The sequence below is a fragment of the Thunnus maccoyii genome, chromosome 1 (genome assembly GCF_910596095.1).
Source record: "Thunnus maccoyii chromosome 1, fThuMac1.1, whole genome shotgun sequence".
NCBI lineage: Eukaryota > Metazoa > Chordata > Actinopteri > Scombriformes > Scombridae > Thunnus > Thunnus maccoyii.
In genome coordinates, this window is record NC_056533.1 from 13408490 (window position 1) to 13415116 (window position 6627).

Sequence of the window (6627 nt, forward strand, 5' to 3'; positions counted from 1 at the left end):
AAGGTAGCCTATGTGGTGATTTGCATAGTTCTGGCATAAAGCATGTTCTAGTTAATGTTAATCGAATATGACTGATTATAGATGAGGACCAAAGGCACTTTTTGAGCCACATTTGAACTGATGTAGTTTTGGTTTTGTTTTAGCTACATGCTAAACAAGATGTTACCTTTCAAATGAAGGCTAATACATGCATTTTGGCATCACAGTTCTGTTATAAGCTTTTCTATTTCGGTATGCCAAATAGGTGAAAACTCCAAAAAAGGGTGGATGTTAAGAGGCTACAGCTGTTCTGAAGGCCACACAGTGCAAATTTTCAGTCTTTCCTCAAAGGCTTATATGGTGTTGCACTTGTTTGTATGTACAAAAACTGACACAAGTAATTGTGTGAAAAATGCAAAAAAATTAGCTGGTTCCAACCCTGCCAACCAATTGCTGAGAGAAGTGGGCATGCTTGTTTGGATTTTTAGTTCAATTTTGGCCCAATCAGCCCAGTTATTCATTTACACTTTATCCACACAGATGCTGACATACCCTCACATACATATATGAAATAAAGTATGTACATATATGCGCAGAAACAGAATACCTCAGGTTATTCTAGTCATATTGTTAACATATATTAATATTTAAACTACAGCTCTTCTCCTGTGTTCTGTGCTGTCTTTTATATAGTGGCTGTACAATCCTTGCTATCACGAGTGCTCATCTACAGTAGCACTCTTTTGCCTAATACAGGGTTGAAAATGTCAGAGATTGCTTTAACAAAGTGGATTCATTACATAGCTAGGGCGAGGGCAAAACCCCTCATCCTGCATCCTCATTCAGATCACTCCTACCCTAAAACCCCTTCGCCACACTCTCTAATCCACAGCTTTATTTTTTGTTTATCTGTATTTTTTACATTTATCATGAACAAGATCTTGTCTCATGCATTCATAATTTCTGCGCCCTCAGAACTTCCTAACGGGGGCAATGTATTTTTTCTTTTTTTCTGTGGTGTGATCATTTGCATAACTAATCTGGTATTTACATTCATCAATTGCTTCATTAATTAGGTCAGTGATCAAAGCAGGATTTCTCTATCACTCGGGAGGGGAGGAAAAATACATTTTGGTGGCTCTCTGCTGCAGCTCTGCGCAGTAACAAAAAGAAATAAAAGCAGGGGGTTTGGGTTGAGATCTAACGCATAATTTCTTATGGAGAGCCTGCTGAGAGATACTGCACTCTTATGTAACTCAGCAACATCATTATGAAGACAGTCAGAGAAGGCAGAGAGCCTCCATCTTTAGCCACTAGCTCTGGCAGAACAGTCAGATCGCCCACGCCATCTACTGGTGAATAGGAGGAGGAATTTTAACCATCACTAATGACCACCCAGGGGAAAGGGCCAGAGGCCGAGGAAAACTAACAGTGCTTTCAGGGACTGGATTTGAGGCTTTTGAACAATGATGACATGTATGATCCACCATCGGCCAGTATCATTAGTCATGTGAGACAAATCCAGGCTCAGGGAGCCACTGTGCTGTTCTCCTGCTCTCCTGCTCCTTTGTCAGTGGTGATGTGTAATTTGTCTACCTTCCGCATGCATCTGACCTTCCTCTTGACAAGGCATCGTATAAAAGGCAGGTTTGTGTGCACTGGGCATTTGCGGTATCTTGCTGACACACAAAATGTAACAATCGAGCAGTGCTGAAATCCCTGTTCCGCTTCTCCAATCTCTCATCTGCTGGCAGCACTACATCATCATCTGGAAACACCGAGCACAAGACAGGAAAGGTACACAAATAGAAACTGCTGACCCATCTGTCCTAAATATGTGTAAAAAGCCATGAATTATGAAATATATACAAAACTGAAAAAGGCTTGATCAATTTGATAGGCATGACTGGAATGAAAAATATAGTGTTGCCTTATTTTAATTGCACATATTGAAGTTTTTGCGCCTCACTGAGTTAAGTATCACATTATTTCATGAGTACACTCACATTCTGCTAAAAAATAAACCTGCAAACAAAGAGACTGTGTATTATTGTTTTTAGGATTCCAGTGGCTTTCAGAGTAAGTAACTGCAGTAACCATACAGTATATAGGTTCATCTACCTACGCTGACGAGCATGTGGTCCACATTTATAACTAACACTTAAAGGGTAAGTAGGCATCACTGCAGTGTTGCATTTAGCTAAATCAACAAACTGAGTAAATTCTTTTCTTATTATTTATCATCATCAAGGGAATTAAACTTAGACTGCACTGCAGTGCCCTAAAATGCACAAGTCATTCTGTGAACTAGTATTTTGTTTTATGTTTGCACAGAGTTCTCTATTTCCTAATTTTGTTCTTGCTTATCAGACAGAACAAAACTCCCCAAAGGAAAACTGTTTCAGTAATTGGAGAGGGCAGAGCATCCCCTGGTAGATGGACCCCAGACACTAATGCAGGTTATTCACTAGGATGCCAATGAATCTATTTTGACCCCATAGACTGGTCCGTCACTGCTCTTCAGATACCCAGGAGCCATTAGCTGCTCCTGCAGGTCTTAACCTTTGCAGACCATTTTGACCACAAACATGATTATTGAAGATACACATGCAGTAGGTGAAAACAACAAAGGCAATAGAAGTAAAATTCATTCAGAATTTGCCTCTTTCTTGAACCAAATCATCAGCAGGCAGAGGTTTGATGACCAGCTTGCTCATATATTTGATTCCCCTTCCTCCTCCTGATATTATATCAATGTCACAGACCAACAACACTTTTTAAAAAACTTTGCATCAAAATGAGGGTTATAATCTCATGTACATGAAGACTATGTTTCCATGGATATAAGTTTTAAAACTGAGCTCTTTTTTTACACCTTTTGTGCGAAAAGGGACATAAATATCTGCCCTTTTTGTGAATAATTCACTATATGCAGTCTCTGAAGTTAGTTTGCATTTTTGACGCACAAGAAGAAAATGATTTATGGAAGAAGAAAAAAAAGAATCACATGTTCTGTTCTCCCAGTATTGCTGCATCATTCAGCTACAGCAGCCATGACTAATCCAAGATGAAATGAGCTGGTGGGAGGGCACGAGGGCTATAGTAACTTCAAATGGAGAGGGAAGATAGTGTTCATACACATACACACAGACACACAAATAGTCACTATAACGTTTACACAGAAATCCCTCCATGAGGCTCAGAGTGAAGGATATTAAATCCCATTACATTACCTGCTGTTGCAGTTAAAAAAGAGGAAAAAAACTATGCTGATTACACTTCCAGATTTATCTAAGAATATTTTGATGAAATAAATTACAGATACAGAACCAAGCCAGGCAGAGAGTGTGTCCAAGCTAAACTTGATTACTGGTACTGTTTGTGGGTACTGGAGAAAACCAGACTCAAAATTCAAACTTCGAAGCAGGAATTGCATTGACCATCTCCACAGATTTAGTGATGGCTTTGTCCCAACAACAGGTTACAGCCTCCAATTCTCTGGTGAGCTGCTGAACTGTAATTGCCTGCTGTTGCTCTTATCAAACTCCTGCCACTTTCATGTCGTGCTTCCTTTCACTGCCCTACTGTAATCTCTGGGAACCTCTTCAGAGTAAACAGAAATTACATGAACAATTCCGGCTATTTGTCTTTTCATACCTACTTTCCTACTCTCTGGAAAAGATTTTGTGAAGCACCACTTCAGGCCATGTCTTACATTCAGAAAACGACAAACACTCACGTCTCATATATTAGTATTGACTACTAAGAACCTCCAAAGACACAAAAAGACAGTGTTTTGCTTAAAGACAGCTCAAGAGAGTGTTAGTTATTATTTTTCCCTTCTTTCATTATGCAGTATAACCAGTGCACTTAGACTAATGGGAGACTGAGGAAACGGTGTTTGCCACTGATGGTGTTTGATATTCAATGACATCACTTCTAACTAACACTGATCTGTGAAACAAAGAGAAGTTTCAGTAGATTTTGCTCTTTTGGAAATGTGGCTTTGTGTTTATTACTACCAATTTTGTTTTGTGTTCTGACAAGAGCTTCTTTCTTCAGATAAAGAGATTCTCTGTCTGCCTTATTCTCTATCTCCAGCGAATTGTTTTCGGTGTCTGGTACCAATTTGTACAGACACTTACACAGTGACTGCACCATTCTTAATGGCAGGGAATTCTCGTCGGGGCATTCAAGGTAAAAGATTTAATGTATGTAAAGATTAATAAACACATATCATACCATTTAGTGTGAATGAGACACACTAAATGGTAAGAAAGGAAAGGCGAGGTAGAGGAGTGGGAGAGTTATATAGCAGAAAAGCAGAAATGGGAGTGTGTTTGGGGGACGTGCAGAGGTCAAGAGGAGTAAATAAGAGCGTGATGACAGCGATGCACCCCACTGTAATAAGTAAACACATCACAACCTCATGTGATTTATTGCAGTGCCAGGATGACATTTTCAGCTGCGGGACAAGGAGCCAGAGTCCTGAGGCTTTTTTTTTGTTTGTTTGTTTCTTGTTTTTTTGGTTTTTTTGTTTTGAGAATAAGAATGCAGAGGACAAATCTTGCATTCTTATTCTTTCATTTTCCCAGTGAAGAAAGAGCAGTCTGCTTATCTCGCAAGAAGTGGAGAATGCAGCTGCTTGGCCTCAAAGGGGTGAAAGGTATGGTATTGGAAAATAGGGGTGGGAGGTTGCAGCTTGATAAAGACCTCAGAAGTGCACCATGACATGAATAATAAGTTGTTTCTGTCATTGATTCCTTTGTATGTATATTTATTTTTTATTACGGATTCACACCTCCTGCAAAGGGCATGCTGAAAATGCAAAAGGAATCCTGATTTTGAACCAAACATTAATCTTGCTCTTTATTAGTCCTACTTGAGATTTTTACACTGAAGTTTTAACCTCTTCCTCCCTTTGAGAAACTCACATCATGGATCATCAAATTTGTAACAACATGTATCATCTAACCTTCGGGCCGTGTCTAGTTGTTCATGAACACTTTGTCCTTCGATAAAACATGCAAATTACAGAAACCCCAGATAATTTACCCTGATGTGAGTCACAGTTACTGTTAGTGTACGTTTGACAGAATTGTGCCTATGCTTTTAAAAAGTACTGAAACTTCTTTTTTTAATTCTGACCTGGACTCAAAATAGTTAACAAGAGAAGAAAGGTCTGGCAAAGCAGATCCCAAGTCAGCATTCCAGGGCTGTTATGTCTGCCAAGGGAAGCTCATACACAATAAAACTTAAAATATAAAGGTGTTGAGAGGTGCTAAAGTAGTAGTCCATCCCCATGCTAAGGTGTTTACATACAGGAGTACACAATAAAGTATATTTAGTAGCTACCACATAAAAACACAAGATGCAGTGGCATTAAAAAGTGTGTACTGTACTATCACCCTCACCTCTACAGAACCCCATATTTGGCAGCATGCTATCACCTCATCACAACTATGTGCTTACTTGTCATAAACAAAAACAAAATATGGGCTTTTTGTCCTCAAACATATAATGCAATTTATAATATCATGCAACAGAAGACTTTTGCATTATCTTAGTTTTAAAGTGAGAATAATGGAAGTAATTCTATCACTTATTTGAGATTATCTTGATGATAAAGAGGATTTTCCTATCCATGGCTTGTTTGTTGACAAAAACAAGATAACTAAATGCGTGAAAGGATTATGGGGGTATGTGTGTTGACAGGTCTCAGGTAACAATTCCTGATACCAATAAAAGGTGCTAGAACCCAATCTGCTCTGTTGAAACGCTTGAAATCAATTTTATTCAGACAACTTTGCCTTGTCAAACATTTATGGAAGACATGAAGGGAACATTAGTGTCTTAGTATTCATTTGCCCATAAAGAGACCCACAAGGGGGCAGTAATTTGTTGATGTCCCTGTCAGTTTAGATGTAGCTGTAAGGGAAAAGTTAATGCTGAGGTGCATTCCACTGCACCAGTAATGGATAGAAACAAGAAGGCATGTAAGACCATTAAACACTGGCCATTAGGGTCAAGCATGTTATTCACATCCTCCTTCTCCATCAATAAACTTTTATACACCTCAACCTTTCATACAGGAGATTGATTCATTTGTATATGATCCATGTTTCAGTTTCAGCAAGGAAAAAGGAGTTATTTCTCAGGATTCTACACAGTGGAAGACAGAGAAAGAGCGAGCATGACCTCACGTCTTCATCCGTATCAGGTCATGTGCATAGGTTTGTCTGGCAGCCAAAATGTTTCTGCCTACAATGTAATCATCAGGAAATGCCTGGGAAGTGTTTTAACCTGCCCATCTTAATCCAAAATGCCAGAGCACTAAATCAGGCAGCCCAGAGCAAATATTCCAGTCACTTTTTGGCTTGGACTCTGCAGTGGGTTTGCACAGCACTCTCGCTCTCTTTCTTCCTCTGAAGCACTTTGGCATTGACCCCGCATAGCAGCATACATTACAGAAATACTCCGCCATTCCACCGGGCCAAGGCAGCATGCATTTGTGAAATATTTATTACATTCTACAATGAGATACACTCCTTTCCCTTAACTTTACTGCCAAAGTGCTTTTGAGCAAGGTGATGAACCCTCCGTTTGCAGTACAGCTGCTCACAGGGCCAACAGTGGAAGACTGTGTTT